Raw genomic sequence first — 17,844 nt, 5'->3', positions numbered from 1 at the left:
AGTCCTGGTCTTATTGCCTCATCACGACAGGGAAAGAACCCTTGGCTCTGGCAAGACAGCAGTTTGTAAGCTCTCGCGGGTTCTACCAGCTGCCATAGCTTCAGGTATTGCCCTGGTGACAGACTGTGTACCTGCCACCTGAGGACCAGCATAACTAAGAACCAAAAGGTTGGCCATCAGATGACAAACTGGCCATTTTTAAGTAAACAAGGATAGTGTGGAATAGTTGTGCTTGCCATCACTGGAGGAGCATCCAGGACTGATGGCATCACAAATCTCTGCGCTATTCAATCTCTCCTTGCAACCCACAGATACAATGGAAGCTTCCCTAACTTTTACCAGGCCTGTGCTGTTAACAGCCAAGTGTTCTCTCTGTTTTTTCCTCCAAACTGATGAAAACATTTCTTTTGGCAGCTCAACCCTGCATCCTCACCCTACCAATATATTTTAAGAGAAATTATGTTATTAATGGCTAAGCTATAGAACATTTTCAATAAAGCTGGCATCTGTTCCAAACATCAAAGGTACTTTAAAACACACATACACACACACACAACTTAATTTATTATCCCTGCCAGGAAAAAAAGAACAAACAATATCAGCCTTATTTGAAAAACAATCATCACCACCAGAACTCTCTGTTGTGTGTGCTGCTGGCTTCTTATGGGGACAAGAAGAGAAAGATCAATACTGAAACAGGCAATGGCTGCAGAAGACCAAAGGCAGAACTTTTGAGTCGGGTGAGCTGATGCCTTCAACTGAGACCCCTGATCAGAAGAAGTTGCCAGGGACAGTCCTCTGTGTTTCCTCTTTTTGAGAGTGTCTGGGATGTTTCTAAAAAATGTGTCACTGCCTTCATGCATGTGCTGTAGAATTCCTCAGGAATAGGCAAGCAAGGGCGAAGATTATGTTTTACATGCAGAATGTCACATGGTTGATCCTACACATCTCCAGATCGGGTTAGGAGGACAGACCCCAAATTGGAGCTCACAATTGAATTTTAGCTTCTAATTTACAAATCTGATATTAGGGATATTGAGGTAGTGAATGCCACTTAGCTCCAGAGGCTGTTCAGGAACATCCCCCACATGTGGGCAGAAGGGCATCTCACACTGCCCCAATGAGCCATCTCTGGCAACAATCCCACCCCATCATGGGTAGGAAACATGCAGCCCTCCCTATGCTGTTGGACTGCCCCCCCCAGGATTCCTCCCCAGTGAGTATATTGGCAAGGGCTGCTGGGACTTGCAGTTCAAATGACATCTGGAGGGCCACATGATTCCCACCCCTGTACTAAATGCATGTCAATGTGCAAGGACTGGGGAAAGGATTTGTCTCATTCCACTGACCTGGAACCTGTGACTGGCACACTTATTCAGAATGGGTTGCGGGAAGGGAAGAGACCAGGAAGTCAAGGAAGCCAACCTGGCCTTGGCCTCAAATGGGTTCCATGCCCACACAAGAGGCATCGCCCCCACTCCTGTCTTCTTTTGCACTTCAGGAGTCTTAAGGACCTTGCTGTACCCTTGAGAGCAGCTTATGCATCAGCTTGGGTGTCCTAAGACCCCTCAGTTTCCCTCTGGCTTAAAGATTACCCGATTAGTTGGCAAAGTCCCTGTTTTGCTGAGGACACTGCAAATGCTTAAGAGAAGGCAGAGTTTCCTTCAGACCCACCAAGAGGCTGCAAAAGGGAACCACTCATTTTCCAATTCATTATTATTATTATTATTATTATTATTATTATTATTATTATTATTTGCTAGGAAGGGGAGAATTCCCAGTTGAGAGCTGTATTCGGAGTTGAGCGCAAGACGCTCTGATGAGCAACTGGTACAAGGTAGCATCTTCATCCTCCCACCCCCCCCCCCAGTACTCAAGAAAAACTGTCCCTCATAGCAGAGTCTGGCCCCCAAGCGAAACGGGAGATGTGTAAATTTCTAGCCTTCCTGCTTCTGCCCCCCCCCCCCCCCCCCCATCCCTCCGCCTGCTTCTGACCTGACCTGTGAAGCCCAAAGCTCAGCTCCAGCTCCGAGGAGGAGCAGATGGTCAGGAGCGCTAATGAATCGGCCTGGGTATTTACTGAGTCTGTTCCTGCTGGGGGAACGATCTTAATAAACAGCAGCCATCAGAAATAAACCCTACAACCCAACCAAATGCTCTGCATTTCTTGTTCGTGCATAAACTTGCCTACCCTGTAGGATCCTAAAATAATATTTGCAAAAGCCACTGTTTGCCAGAGTAATTTGCCTTTGCTTTTTAAGCAGTCTAGGGTGTGTGTGTACATGTGCACACACATACATATACACATGCACACACTCACATAAAGCTGGAATTGTCATTCGACAGCATCTAACTCCCTCTGACTCCCAAATTCTCCAGACTAATCTGAAGATTAGAGTGGGTCCCAGTGCCAATAATGTGTTGCTCCCTTTCTCAAATTCAGGGCACAACTGTGGATTAGAGGGCACATGTGGATTTATGGTCCCACCTAGAGTACTTTACACATATACACCTGGCATCCTGAGTAGACTAGTCAAATATTCTTTAAGGGCTCGGGACATTATTTTGGGAAAGTAACATTAGCCAAATGCAGAGCAATGACTCCCACTCATTTTGAGAGTAAAGTTGTCCATAGCTGCATGGTACAAGTCTACATAGGGACCACGAAACGCAGTGTACAAACACGAATCAAGGAACACAAGAGACACTGCAGACTGAGTCAGCCAGAAAAATCAGCAGTAGCAGAACACGCTATAAACCATCCTGGGCATAAAATACTGTTTGATAACACAGAAATTCTGGACCATGCCAACAACTATCAGGTCAGGATGCACAGGGAAGCCATTGAAATCCATAAACATTTGGATAATTTCAACCGGAAAGAAGAAACCCTTAAAGTGAACAAAGTTTGGCTACAAATCCTGAAAAATAGCAAAATCAGGACTCAGCAAATGCAAATGAGAAACAACCCAGGATCAGGGGCTTTCCCAGCAGACAATATGAATGCCAGCCATGAAAGCCTTCGGCTTCACGTCATGTAACTTGTCTGTACCTTTAAGCCCATTTAAAATTCTGGCTGTGGTATACATTTAGAAAGTAGGTTGCCCTAACACAATGTATTTTTCAGTGTACCCTGAAAAGAAAGGGACCAATGATTACATCAGGGTCCTTAGTAGTTCAGGGGTGTGAACTTGAGCTCTCCAGCAAAGAATTCCAATTAGTCACCCCAACTGAGAATCCCAGAAACAGAAGAAAGAAAGAAAGAAAGAAAGAAAGAAAGAAAGAAAGAAAGAAAGAGCAGTTTCTCTTCAGGTATTTCTTTTAATAGGTATAATGTGAGATGAGGTTGAAAGAAAGAAAAAAGCTGATTATAGTTTCATCCAACCATAACATCCATAACATCCTCTCAACTGAAATATATATTTACAGGCAGACATATAGCCTTTCATTTTCTGAGCCAAATTAGGTTGTCGAATTTGAGAAAGGACAGAATGATATCACTAGGAACCTAAAATAACATCTGTCAGTAATTACTTTTCATGCTCCAGGGCCTAAATTGATAACCTGACACAGCGATCAGGATGGAATTCCCATTGAACTGGAGATATTTGCCGACAATTAATTTTCACTCCATTTACAGATTTAGGGAAAGAGAGCCGCCATAATTAATTTAGAGTGATTACTGCTAATAGCTGGTAAGTGGTAAAACATGAGCACAGAGACTATCAAACAGCAGGGTGAAAAGAGAGGGAGGAAGTTTCTTTGTACTAAATATACACTTGCTTTTCTAATGCATACACACAAATCCTTCCATCCCACAGATCAGTCCCACATACTCTATCCCATGGACTCCATCTGATTGAATCCATGACCAGTTCAAGTACACATGATACAGACATTTATAAATTCCCTCTGAAGCACCTAAAATTGATTTTTGCTAGAGACAGAACAGAAGTAATGGTTTTCTGGTCCTATCTGGAGTGGCTTATCCAAAGACAGACACAGTCCCATCATCCGCACCCCAGGCCCCAGGGGCTGCAGAACATAAACCTAAGTGACCTGCCCTTTGGCGCAGCAGCTGATCTCAGTGGCAGAGCATGTGCATATAGCCAATGAAATCCCTGACATCTCTTTAAACCTGGATTGGAAAGTTCATTCCATGGGGTCCTCAGCATCATCCAGCTCTCTACATACTGAAGGCCTTTCTTTCTCTCTAGATCTCCCTTTCTGGGAACTGCTGTTCCTGTCTCTGTGTGCATGTATGCAGAAATGTAAAGAAACGACAGATTGATAGCACAGAGAGAACTATGCAATCCTCTTTGGGCTCTGTCTGGAATCACCCAAATGAGATTCTGGCTCAATCTACTGGTGCTGCTGGCTCCAGACTGATTTTTCTCACAGTTAGCAATGATTGATAGGAAAAAAGGTTATGTCGGAGAAAGTCTATTCCACTCCCCCAGTTTGGGCTCATGAATGGAGCCATTAGTGAACAGAAGACAACAGTTTATATAATGACATGCCGGTTCAGATGTCAGGGTTCATAGCACTGAAGCAAACATACACTTTATAGCTGTTTTGGAAAATCTTCCCAGCAACAGCATATAATAATATACAGTCGGCCCTTCTTATACACGGATTATTTTATACACGGATTCAAGCATCCACATTTTGAAAATGTTCCAAAAAAGTATACATTTCAAATATCAAACCTTGATTTTCCATTTTTTATAAGGGATACAATTTTGCTAGGCCATTATATTTAATGAGACTTAAGCATCCACGGATTTTGTTATCCATGGGGGATCTTGGAACCAAACCCCAGCGTAGAACAAGGGTCCACTGAATAGCAAATTACAGCTTAAAAACTGCTCTTTAATGACGGGAGAGGCTGAGAGAGAGTGATTTGCCCAGGGTTACCCAGTGAATTTCCATAGCCAAGCAGGGATTTAACTTTGGTCTCCAAAGTCATAGTCCTAACCATCATCAAATGCATTTAAACGAATGGGACTTATTAATCGCCACTTATATAAATTCCAGTGATTTCAAGGAGACTGTACTCATGGGGCCTTCATAGGATTTAGCCCCTTAAATCCTTCTGACTATACTGAATTTGCTGAACAACAAAAATGAAATCCATCGCATTGGACCATTCTGCATCAAGGGTAGTTTGACCAGCCGAGAGGACAAAGAGGAAGAATGCTATCTTCTTCTTGTTAGGATTTTAACCTTAGTGGATTTTTCCTGCCTTTATTATTTTGTTCTCCTCCTCCTCTTCTCTTCTTAAAAAAAAAGGAAAGAAAATGCAAATAGTATTCTTGCCAACAAGCCATTTCCTTTTAGTTGGTGAGAAGGGTCAGGCCTTGCAGTGAATACAAACCGCGGAAATGGTTACCCCCAACCAGTGGGGGGCTGAATTTGGAGTCTTTTTGCTTTTCCCTCACTTTGTGGTTTGGGGCTATTGATTACTTTATATTTACCTTTTCGTTTTTGCATGCTTTCTCTATTGCTAACAGGTCATTTGAGTCCAAGGACACTGTAACAACATGGTGGCAGGGAAAGGATTTGGTCTGGTTGCCACGAAACAGCAGAAAGAGACACCACTGTATGAGCAGAACAGCCCTTAGTGATCACAAGAAGCTGGGATCTGTTTAGTAAGCTCTCTTCCCATTCTTGCCTCTGTGTCGTCCTCTCGTTCACTTGCTTCAGTCAGGTTTACTTTATGAACATCATGTAGTGCAAGGACTCCCCCGGGTCTCTCTTAGCAGGAAAAGAACAAGAGACACACCAATACTTCTTTTCCCCTCCCCTGCATTTCTGTTTTCCAAAAACAACAAATCTAGGAAGATTTCTTATATTTCATTCTAGGTCATTATATTAGCAGTATGACTAAGAAGAACAGTGCTGTGGAAATAGGCTGAGACCTCAGTATCCCTAAGTAGGTGTGCATGTATGTTACTCTTTATGTTGGATAGCCCTTCATTTGAAGTGCTCTCCACTCCTAGCCTGGTTTAGAAATAAAGATTTAAAGGAATGCCTTGGACAATTGAGACTTGAAGTGGCCCACTGAGACATAGCTTCGCCTGGACAGCAGACTGACCAGCAGCCACACAGATCTCTTGGGGCCCTTTCACACTAGATAATGACTGTAGAACACTGTTACTGCCATGTCCCCACCATCACTGTGCTACAACTGTATATTTGATTGTGTATTCTTGCATGGCAGGACTCAATGGATCTTGAGGTCTCTTCCGACTCTACGATTGTATGAGTCTATGATTCTACAATCGTGTGGTGTGAATGGCCCCCTGGTTTCACTGCCTTCCGCACTGTGGCGGCATGCACCGTACTTCTATTTAAACAGCACTGAATATTTTTCAAGCCTGTGCTTATATTAATATATGCAAGATCTAAATTAGTATATGCAAGATTTTTCAAATGATTGTCAACTTAATTTTTATAGAAACATTTAATTGATAGCAAAATTATTTATCATATTACAAACAATGACAGTGCAGCAGAACACAGAGGTCTAATGAAATGAGTCTGGGGCATCTAAGCAGAGCTGTTGAGGACAGCAGGACTTGGAGGCGTTTGTTTCATTCACCGGTTTGCCATGAGCTGAAGTTGACTGGAAGGCAGTTAACAACAAACATTATTGACAGGGGATGTGGCTGAGCAAAGCTCTGATGCCCCACCAAACGACAGTTCCCAGAATTCCACAGCACTGAGCCATGGCCATTAAAGTGGTGTCAAACCGGATTATTTCTGCAGTGTGGCTGCAGACTAAGTAACATCCTCAAGCGTGCCTGATGTCATCCCTGCTGATGTATACAATGAGAGTGTATTTAAAAGAAGGGAATTACAGTTGATTAATGCTCTGGTATTTTTTCCCTTTCCTTTTAATGCTACCACAAAATTATCACAAACATGTCGGCTAGTTAACATTCTTTGAGATGACATTATTTTCTGCTGAACTCTCCTGAGCTTTTAAGCAACATGTTACTTTGTGTACTAAAATGCAAACTGTTTTAATATGCCAAGATGTGACTATCTTTAAAGTGTTTTAATTTTTAAAAAAATGCAGCAACAAACAATTCACCGAAATGATCTCTGAGCAAAGGCCCAGGAAAACTCCTCAGAACAAAATGAAATGAAACAAAATGATCCCAGCATTGTGGACTTTGGTTCCTGGTTGTAGCTGGAGCATAAAGAAGCACCGATGATTTACATGAGGGGGAAAATGTCAGAGTGATAAATGCTCAACCTTACTGGGCAATTTACATTTTAAATTTTATCTTTGCAATGAAAAAATGGCCAGACGTATCAAGACTGGCATTTCTCTTTGGCATCCAAACTCCCTGCAGAGATGCAGATTATACAGCAGATGGGGAGGGGTTAATGGCGTCCAGGGCTGAAAATTGTGTTTCCTAAGACGATTATCCTGCTCTTCGCACTGGGCTGGGCGTGTCTGCGCACTGTAATACAGTCTACCCGCTTCCCCAGAGTCATTTTTGAGAAGCTTCTTCCTACCAAAGTGGTAATCGTGTCACCATCTGATGCCGCTTCAGCTGCACGCACGGCCCTCCCCTCCCTTGGCTGACCTCATGCCACCTCTTTGCCCACCTTAGATGTGGCTGATCCTCTTAGGGAGAGGGGGGATGGCAAAGAAAGGACAGGAGGGGCCACAGCAACCACTGTCTGTAAATCCAATCATGGCCCAGTCCCACACATTGCATTGACTCCTTGTATCACCATGGAAAGGAACCAGGAGGGGCCAAACATGGTGTTTGGAGCCGACAGAGGAACTGACAGAACATTTTGACTTTCCACCTGATAAGTATTTAATTACAGAATCTAGTAAGTTCCAGTGCAACCAAAGACAGTTCTCTGCTTGCATTCTTTCTCACTTCTGGGCCTCCTGAAATACCAATAGCAACAGCAAGGACATTTCTTCACTGCTGATCAGTGCACTTAAGCACTTCCTAAGCGGTTTACAAAGTGTAAGCTAATGGTCCCCAACAATCTGGGTAGTCATTTTAGCGACCTCTTTGGAAGGATGCAAGCCTGAGTTGAGCTTGAGCCCTTTCGCTGGTATTGAACTTGCAAACTTATGGTTTGTGAGTGAGTGGCTGCAGTACAGGCATTGAACCACTGCGCCACCAGGGCTCTGGCCCAAGGACCCCCCAGATCCCAGAACTCAGCCCTGGCTGGGCCTGTGAGAGTAGTAGATCACAAGTTGAATATGAGTCACTATTGTGATGCGGCAGCTAAAAAGGTCAATGCAATTCTAGGCTGTATCGATAGATGCATAGTGTCTAGATCGAGGCTTGGCTTGGCCAAAACATCTTGCAAGTAATGTATGACTTGAACTGAGTTCCTTTTCCCTCTAGTAATCTGCAGGCTTCAACAACTTTCTGAGCATTTATTTATCCTACTTTTCTCCCAAAATAGGATCCAAGACTGCTTACAATAATTTTAAAAAGATCACACTAAAACATGAATTTATAGAAGTTAAAAAGGAATTAAACAGCAACATTATTTAAAACATGATTAAAACAGGTAAAACGCATAAAACATACACCCTCCTCTCTCTCGCTCTCTCTCTCTCTCTCACACACACACACACTCTCCACAGTTAAAATTCTCCAACTCCATAGTTAAAATTCAAAAACCTGCCCAAATAAAAATGTCTTCATCTGCAAGCAGAAAGACAGGAGGAAGGGAGCCAACTGGACCTCCGATGGGAAGGAGTTCCACAAGCTGGAAGCACATATCGAGAAGGCCATGCCTCCCAAATCTTCACCAACTGCGCCTGTGAAGGTCGTGGGACTATGAGAAAGCCTTCCCCCACAGATCTCAATGCATGCCAAGGTTTATAGGAGGAGTATCTCATATTTCTACTTAAGGCAGCTGTGTGTGTATGTATACATGTATGTTGTGCATGTGTTTGTTGTATGTTTGTATGTGTCTATGGAGGTTCCATTAATAAGCTACATGATTTCACGTCCATAACCCAAACAGGGACAGCTCCATTCCTTCTGCAGTGTGATTTCACTATTTTTTGACTTCTGTTGTTAAATCAGGCAGCCTCAAATAACAAGCGGAGGAAGGATATCCCACATTTCAAATTCTGGGTCATCAGTCTGCCTTGTACTGCTGAATGAAGAATATTCAGGGTTTTTTAAAGCAATTAAAACAAGTTGTAGTTACTTTTGAAAAACAAGGAAGAATTACTTTTTAAAAATCATTCTGGTAACAAACTCCTTTTGGTGCCTTGGAATGGTAACTCTAGCTACTTCATTTTAAAAGGTAACTTGCCACATTAAAGCTGCTAGATGGGCCAATGTCCTATGTTCCGCATCTCTTTCTTTTTCTAAATTGGTCTTTCCCTCCCTCCCTTTCTTTCTTTGGCTTGATGGAAAAGGAGGGAGTCCAAGAACTCCCCTGGCTGGCTCTTACACTCAGCAGGTCCTTGCTAGCTTAGCTTTTCCTACCGAAAATGATGATATATAACCCACATTATTCTGCATACTTACACATAAGCAGGCAGATCAGTTGAGAGAGGAACATAAGAACAGCACTGAGCTGGATGGAGCAAAGTGCATTATTGATTCAGAAAGTCAGAAAATGTGTAGGATGCTGGGAAAACGTCCTGCTCTCTAAAAGCTGGTGCAGCTCCGAGGCTTGATCACTGCAGCCCTTGCAGACAGGACTCACTAGGCTGCTGAGATAAATATTTTATGACGGGTTTTTTAAAGGGCCTGTATAATGTGAGCAGGAGGAGCAAAGGAGAAGGACGAGCGGCAGGGAGACCAGCAAAGAGCACACCAGTTCCTAAAAAATGGGAGCTCTGTCCCCCACCCTTCTTCCACAAAAAAAAATCTTGTTCCCAAGAAATTTGACTTTTGGCTGAAACAGACACGGCACACTTTAGTTCTCATCTATAGCTCTGATCAAAGGCCCCAAGGTTCAAGAAGAGCCTTCCTTATCCAGCTGTGGGAAAGTGTGTTGGACTGTAATTATGGGAGTTGTAATCCAGAACATCTGGGGGAGTGGACAGGTAGATAGTGGTCACAGAGGGGATGTTTTTGCTGCAAGTGTCCAACATTGCTGCATTTACATGGTTGTGCTGTGTGTATGGGCTCTTTAATACAGAGGAAGCAAGCGTCATTAAAACATGATTAAATTGTGGTAATAGCGCAATCGGGGAGAGGATTATCACACTCCCGTGTGCTTCTCCCGTTCGTGTCCTATGCGTAAACTGTGATTGCCCAATGATGCATCCATTACAATTTGTGCATGGAACATGAATGGGAGAAGCACGCAGAGGTGTGATAATCTTCCCCCTGATTTCACTATTACCATTATTTAATCATGTTTTAAGAACACTTGCCTCCAACGTGAAAAAGTCCTATATGTGTAGTGTACATGTGGGATGTGTTGTGCATGTGTTGTATGTGTCTATGGAGGTAAGAACAGTGTACGCCTGGGCCAGTGGTGGTTGGTGTGGTCCATGTCACTGGGGCAATAAACTCACTTTGGGGTTGAGCCCACACTTTAAAGAAGCTGTCCAGTCCTGAATCCCAAACCCTAAGGAGATTTGCCACCCTGGAGCACTCCAACCCAGTGCCATGGAAGCCACTGGCCACTACTAGTGTGTGTGGTCGTTGCTCTCTGTTCAGCCCTTCCAACACCAGCCGCTTTCTCCCAGAGAGAGGTGGGCAAAGAGGTCCTCAGAGTGGCCTGAAGGTGAGCTAGTAGCACTGGAACAAGGTGGAAAAGTAAAATGGAGCAGCAGCATGTGCATTGGTTAGAGCACCTGGCTAGGATTGGGAAGAGCCAGGTGGACGATGATGCCCCATCTATTTCTAAGGCTCCCTGGGTGACCTTGGGACAGTTACTATCTCTCAGTAAACACTACCTTGTAGGGTTGTTGTGAGTGTAAAATGATGTATGCACACAACACTATGTATTTAAAGTCCTGGGAGGAAAGGGGAGTTAGTGCAATCAATCCATGTGGCACTGGCATGTCTGGGAAATGCATACACATGCACACTATGCAGAAATGCACTACATAAGTAACAGGAGATTCTAGGCTTCGTGATGCCCCAAGGAGATGCTCAGGAGATTGTTGAAGCCTGCAGATTTTGACTCAGCAGATTTTTCTAGTGCTGCTGTATGTATTGAATTGAACAGGGCTAGTCCTACAGTTAGGCAGCAGCCAGCTGCAGATACAGGGTGGGGTGGAGTGGGAGGAGATTGCAGCAAGGTGAAGGGGGGGAGCTCTCTGCATGCTGTACATCTGGGTATGCACCCCTGTAGTGGCCCTGCTGGCTTCAGAAGTGGCAGATCATGCTGCCCCCTGGCCACTGCTGAACTCAGATATTAGCTGCCATTCCATTTGGCTTCTGTGACTGGAATTCAGGAGGAGGGGGGGTTGGGGAGCTCCATCACATCATTGGTCTCTGGCAGCAAAATGTTTTGGGCAATCCTCTGCATTCAAATAGCCCATGACAGTCAGCCCTTTGAATCCATGGATTCTTTATCCACGGATCCAAGCATCCATGGTGTGTGTGTGTGTGTGTGTGTGTGTGTGTATTCCAGATAGCAAAATTTGATTCTGCCATTATATAAGGAACACCACTTTACTCTGTCACCGTATTTTACAAGACTTGAGAATCCACAGATTTTGGTATCCACAAGGAGTCTTGGAACCAAACCCCAGTGGATAACAAGGGCCCACTGTACTCTGAAAACTTATTTCACCCTCAAATCCCAGAAAAGTAAATTATTCCAGTCAATGCCATTGCACCTAAGGTGTTATTTCCAAGGTTGGCGCAGCCCTGAGATGACTGCCAACCACTCCAACTTTACTCAGAGGAACCCTGGCTAAGGAGCAGAGCAGGAGGAACCAGAATTAGAGAAGCTTCATTTCAAACATGCCAGAGTTGGAAGAGACCCCAAAAAGGGCCATCCAGTCCAACCCCCTTCTGCCATGTAGGAACTCTCAGTCAAAGCATCCCCAACTGATGGCCATCCAGCCTCTGTTTAAAGACCTCCAAGGAGGGAGACTCCATGCTATGGTGATTTGCTTCCATAGATTTTCAGCAAGTTAAACCAACCACTTTATCTAATCTGATCTGGATACGTTTTTTATTGCTCCTAAGACTCTCATCCCCTCAAAAAACAACTTTCTGAACTGTATCTTCCTCCTTTATTCCACCTCTGAGCAGCCCCATGATTTCAACCTCAAGATCATTCTCAACCCCTTTGCTTTTCATAACATCTTGTCTGATGAAGAGATGAAGACATCTCCAATGTCTGCACACATTCTGTGCCCTTCAGCTGCCCTCGTGAAGATATTATATTACCATGAATTTTGGATTTCCTCTGGCCCACCTTTGGGTCAACATGTCTACCTTGGTTTCCTAAAATACTCCTCCTCCAGCCTTGGGAGTGGGTGGGATGAGTTCAACTGGTGCTTGAACTTTTTGACAAAGTGATTCATGACCTGGAAATGCATCCAAGAGATTGGTTCAATGAACCAAAGTTGACTGGAAATGTCAGTTGGTGGATTCGCCTCATTAAAACACATTACACAGCTGTGTGACTCTCAATCAGCCTCCCAGAGCTGAAAGAGATGATGGCCAGGGATCACCTCAGAGCCAACTGGCTGTGAAGCAACAAGCAACACTCAGCAGAGACTGAAGGAAAGGTGCTGTCACCGCCAGTAAAGGAGCCACTGACATTTGGGAACATTTTTAACTGATTCTTTTGTTGCTGGTGGTGGTTTTGTTGTAGCTGCACATATACTGTACTATGGGCTGCACAGGGAACAGATTACAACAGATTCAGAAAGGAGAGATGTAGTAGTAATGGGGGATTTCAACTATCCTGTTATTTGCTGGAAGTCAAACTCTGCCAAAAATTTAAGGTCCAACAAATTCCTCACTTGCTTGGCAAACAATTTCATTGTCCAGAAAGCAGATGAGGCAAAAGTGGAATCAGATATTTTAGCGAAGATCCTAGTCAACAGTGATGACCCGGTTAATGGGGTGGAAGTGGCAGGATCCTTAGGTGGGAGTGATCATGTTCTCCTGGAGTTTGTTATACAGTGGAAAGGAGAAGCTAGGCATGGTCAGACATGCATTCTACATTTTATGAAAGCTGATTTCAGTAAATACGGGAGGGGAGATCCCATGGTCAGGTATAGTAAAAAAGGAAAGAGTTCAGGATGGATGGAAGTTTTCAAAAGAGAGATTCTGAAGACACAATTTTGAACAGTTCTAATGAGCATATGAGTATATGTTAGTCTCCTCCTCATATCATCTTCACAACATCCATGTAAGGCTGGCCAAACTGAGAAAATGACTGTCCCAAGGTCACATGCATGTTCTTCCCTTTTTTTTGACAGCCATTCATGATCCTTCTTTAGGGAATGTTCTTTAATGTATTTTGGGTATTAGTTTGGATTTGAATTTAGGCCTACCAATATTTTAATAAATGGAGTACACTACTTTGCTGTAGCACGACTCCAGTGGCCAGGCAAAATGGAGAATTCTGGAAGTTATACTCCAAACAAGTCACTTTTCTGAACTTAGGATCAGTGGGGAGATGCACAGGAGCCCTTATCCTCCTTGAAGGCTACAGAACATCCAGTGGCTCCCTTCCAATCAACCAGAATGCTGGAGAAAGAAGAGTGTATATAGGCTAACAGATGTGCGGCCAGAGGACTCTCAGACTAATGACTTGGTATTCTGACCTGGATTCTGAACTCACTCATGCATATTCAAGAGCAACCTAGCCATTCTTTAACAGTGCAGAGCAAAAGATTTTCAATCTGATCAAACACATTATGTAGAGAGAGGAGAGAAAGAGAGAGCTGCTTTATCCCAAGATTGTTCGGCACATGCAGAATTGTAGAGTTGGAAGGGTTCTCGGAGGTCCTCAAGTCCATTCCCCTCTCTAATCCCTGTACAGATACAGCTGAACAGAAGCAATGAAGTCTTGGAGATTATCACACATGTTTTACTCCCGAGCTAGGCATGGGCTGAGTATGGGCATAAGCCAATTAAAATGGGATGTTATCACACACCGCCATGATCAGCTTGGAGGCATTGTGTACCCGATCCGGAGTTCGCAAAGAACGGGACTTTCCCATTCTTCCGGAAGAAGTCCAAATCAGGTACACAATGCCTCTGACCTGGGACCAGGTGTGTGTGATAACATTCATTTTTAAGGGGTTTATGGCCATGCCCAGCTTGTGCCCAGCTCAGGAGAAAAACATGTGCAATAATCTAAGTATCAAGTGTCATCAAAGGTGATTCACAGTCATGCATTTCAGACCAAAAACTACAGCTGAATTTGTTTGGATATCAAAAGTACTTGTCAGAATGAGTCCAAAATCTTACTACAGACTACATTATTGCCCCATTAAATAACATAAGACATTTGGTGTCGCCGTGATCAAGTATGTGGGTTTGTATAATGCACTATACATTATCTGTCGTAGAACAGCAGCTCCCAGCTATCCTTAGCACTGGGTATGCTGGCCAATGGGAGTTACAGTCCAGCACCTGGAGGGCCTCACAATTTTCAGCCTGGTAAAGTGTATCAGACAGAGAGACAAAACACGGTAAATCACAGTACAGAGTTTTAGTTAATTAACAAAAGTTAACCACCAGTGCTCTAATGCCTAAATCTAGCCTCTTTCTAGTGGTAGCCAACCTTATGATAATGCTTCTGTATAGTTTGTGTAATTGCTTTAAAATTCACCGTGCATTAACATGTAGTAAAGAAGCAATGCATTTATTGCAAATTTGCATCAAGATTTGGAGAGACTGTTAAAAAAATCTTGCTTAGAGTTACAGAATTAGCAAGATGCAGGGAACAGAATTATTCTTTGCATGGTTTGAAATTACCTGATTCAGCTTGTAATTTTTTTTATAGAGCACCACACTATCATTTATTGGTTAACCATAAAAAAAACCCCAAGAATTCATTTTTTTAAAAATGTTAATTTGCCTAGTTCTCTTAACTGCTCCTGGTCTCTAGAGCCCTTGTTTCTTCCTCCTTACAAATAATGCTGCATCACCAGCATAAAATGAGATGCCAAGAAGCTCTTGTTTCCATTTTTTAAGTGTACCATGCTACATCCTGCATTTCAGACATTTCCCATGTAATGCAAATATAAACACCATCGACCTTAGGAAGTCTCTTAAAGGTACAAGGTTAGCCTGCAAAGGGCAATAACATAGGGTTATTTTCCCCCCAATGTAAAAATGAAACACAAGGGTACAGTGATTATCCAAGATCCAGAAAGTACATGTACCCCATACCAGACACCCATACCACTGTCTCTGCATTTTAATTGACCCGTTTAAAACCCAAATCACCACCCACACCCTATAACGACATGGAAGACAATTTAAGGACCTTCCCCAACTATTTCAAGCCCATGACAGATCTTTTTAAAAGCAACCTGGAGGGAAGGGGAATCAAAGGTGAAATTGCCCCTAGCCGGCACAGGGAAATTTTGAGCATTTAAAAAAATACCTGTCCTATTGGAGAAGGTTGTGGGGCTTAAAATGGCCTTGGAGGTATGGGTGTGCTAGGTACCATACCCTTTGCACCTCTGAGGCAATCCTTCTCTTGGTTCTGGGGGGGATACATTCATCAAGGAGTGCAATGGGTTTGGTCCCATGAGATTCAATGCCAGGAAGATTAAATTGGGGCCCCGCATGCCAGAATGTGTCCAGATAGCCTATCATTGTCCAGAGGTGGGCAAGTGAGCTGGGGCCGCTTTTTCAGCCTGTGCCCTCCTGGTGGGCCATGCTGGCACAGTCCTGTGATGGGAAGGGCAGGCATCCAGTTTTACTTTTGGCAAGCATCCATCCCCTTTCTTATGGGATTTTCAGAGGGTAACGGTTAGGGGAGCTAAACCACCATGGGCTGAGGGGGTTTCTGGAGGCATTACCACACAAGCCCCACTCTTGCAGCAATTGCATCAATGTTTTAAAAATGCAAACACATTGCTGCTCAATCATGCAACTGGGGCTGCTTTTGCCATCATGCTCTTTTTCTGACTGCTCCTTAACCCGCCTCCCTGTCCTATGCCGAATCCAGCATACCTTTTGATTTTGTCCCCACTGTTTCACACAATTTTGGAGCTCTGCTTCTGTGAGTTAAGGGTTTTTTTAAATAAATAGAAAAATAGTAATAAAAGGAATCAGGTTCCTTGGGCAAGGGGACAGGAGAGGACTTTTGACACCGCACGACTGCCAATTTCACAACTGTCCTGGCAACAACATTTTGCACCTGGGGACTTGAGCATTTGGGAGGTCATTGATGGGTTTCCCCTATCAATGAAAAGAGACACCCTAACTGCTCTTCAGGAACACAGCAGCTACTGGTCAGATGTGGCAGTATACCAAAGCTCCTTTTTTTTCCTGGCTGTAATCATGGTGTAAACCCTTCATGTTGTAATCTCCTGGGTATTTCTGGATGAAAAATCTGCTGTTAAAAATATCTTAGCACATTCTGGGATTCTGGGAGGGGAGGCAGCAAATTGGAACTGGGTTGTACTTTCCTCATCCCTTCAATACATCTTATATTCACATTCTGGAGAAAGGGAGGATACAAAGGAAGGGTTGGTGTGTGTTTTGTGTTGTTTGCTTGCTTGCTTGTTTTTAGCTTATGTTTATGCTAATGTCTGCATATGAATGCATGGTTGTTGTTGTTGTTTTAAATTTTGAAACCACTAATGAACATAAATTATTCTGATACAAACCAGATAAATACATACATACATAAAGCAAAGGCATTTTGCTTGTCCAAGAGGCATTTCCCAGCCCATTTGGATGGACCCTGGGCAAAATCAGCCTCTTCCTGGAAAACCGGCTTGTTTAAAAAAGAAGGGAGGGATGTCTGTTAAACAAAGCCTATGGAGAGAGGAAGGGAGAGATGGAAAGAAGGAAGAGTACTCCATGTGTGAAGCAATGTCGTATTGGGGATGGATCAAACTTGTTTTGTGGTGCTCTAGAGACTAGGCCATGGAGCAATGGATTCAAGTTACAGGAAAAAATCCTACTTCATCATTAGGAAGAACTTCCTGACAGAAAATATTGTTTAACAGTGGAATACACTGCGTTAGAGTGTGCCAGAGTCTGCTTCTATGGAGGTTTTTGTGCACAGCAGAGGTTTGGACTGGATGGCGCTTATCATCTCTTCCAACTCTATGATGCAATGATTTTATGTTTTAGAGCAATGGTTTTCTATCTCTGTCCCTCTGGATGTCTTAGACTTCATTCCTAGAACTCTTAACAACCAGCTGCATTTGGTGGAGCTTCTGGATGGTGAAATCCTCAACATTTGGAAGAGCAAAGGTGAGGAACCATGTTTGACGGAAGAACTGCACCCAGACGAAGCTTCGGGAGATGCAACTGTCCTTTTCGTTTTCCAAACTTTGAAGTGACTTCCAACCCAACGCGTCTCTCCTCAACGCCTCTCTGCCTTAATGATTCAGCTTAGTCCAGGATTGCCTAGGCAGACCACGGAGAGATCATAAGAACCTCATATAGAAGTCCTCTTTATCTCTGCTTGGAGATACAAGCATGCAATGTACTCGGAGGATCATTTCCCTGCAGTTAAGGTTTCCATGCCAGAGCCTGGTCCTAGGACACATAACATAATGCTAAAGCAGAGACAGTCTCTGGGTAGGAAGGATACTTTACTCACTTAATGACATTCAGCTCTTGCAGATCTAAAATTAGAAAGCAATTTCTAGGTTACCCATAGCCAGTATGGCCAGTGGTGAGGGAGGGTGGTAGTGCCACAAATTCTGAT

General features: G+C 43.6%; 1 protein-coding gene across 2 annotated transcripts in view; it reads right to left on the bottom strand.

Annotated features, from left to right (window-relative positions):
• NTNG2 (netrin G2) overlaps positions 1 to 17,844 on the bottom strand; it is a 98,557-nt gene that overhangs the window by 60,319 nt on the left and 20,394 nt on the right. The gene's annotated exons all lie outside the window — the stretch shown is intronic.

This window comes from Sceloporus undulatus, chromosome 7 (genome assembly GCF_019175285.1).
Source record: "Sceloporus undulatus isolate JIND9_A2432 ecotype Alabama chromosome 7, SceUnd_v1.1, whole genome shotgun sequence".
NCBI lineage: Eukaryota > Metazoa > Chordata > Lepidosauria > Squamata > Phrynosomatidae > Sceloporus > Sceloporus undulatus.
Note: the sequence above shows the minus strand (reverse complement) of the source record. Positions and strands in the feature narration are given on the sequence as shown.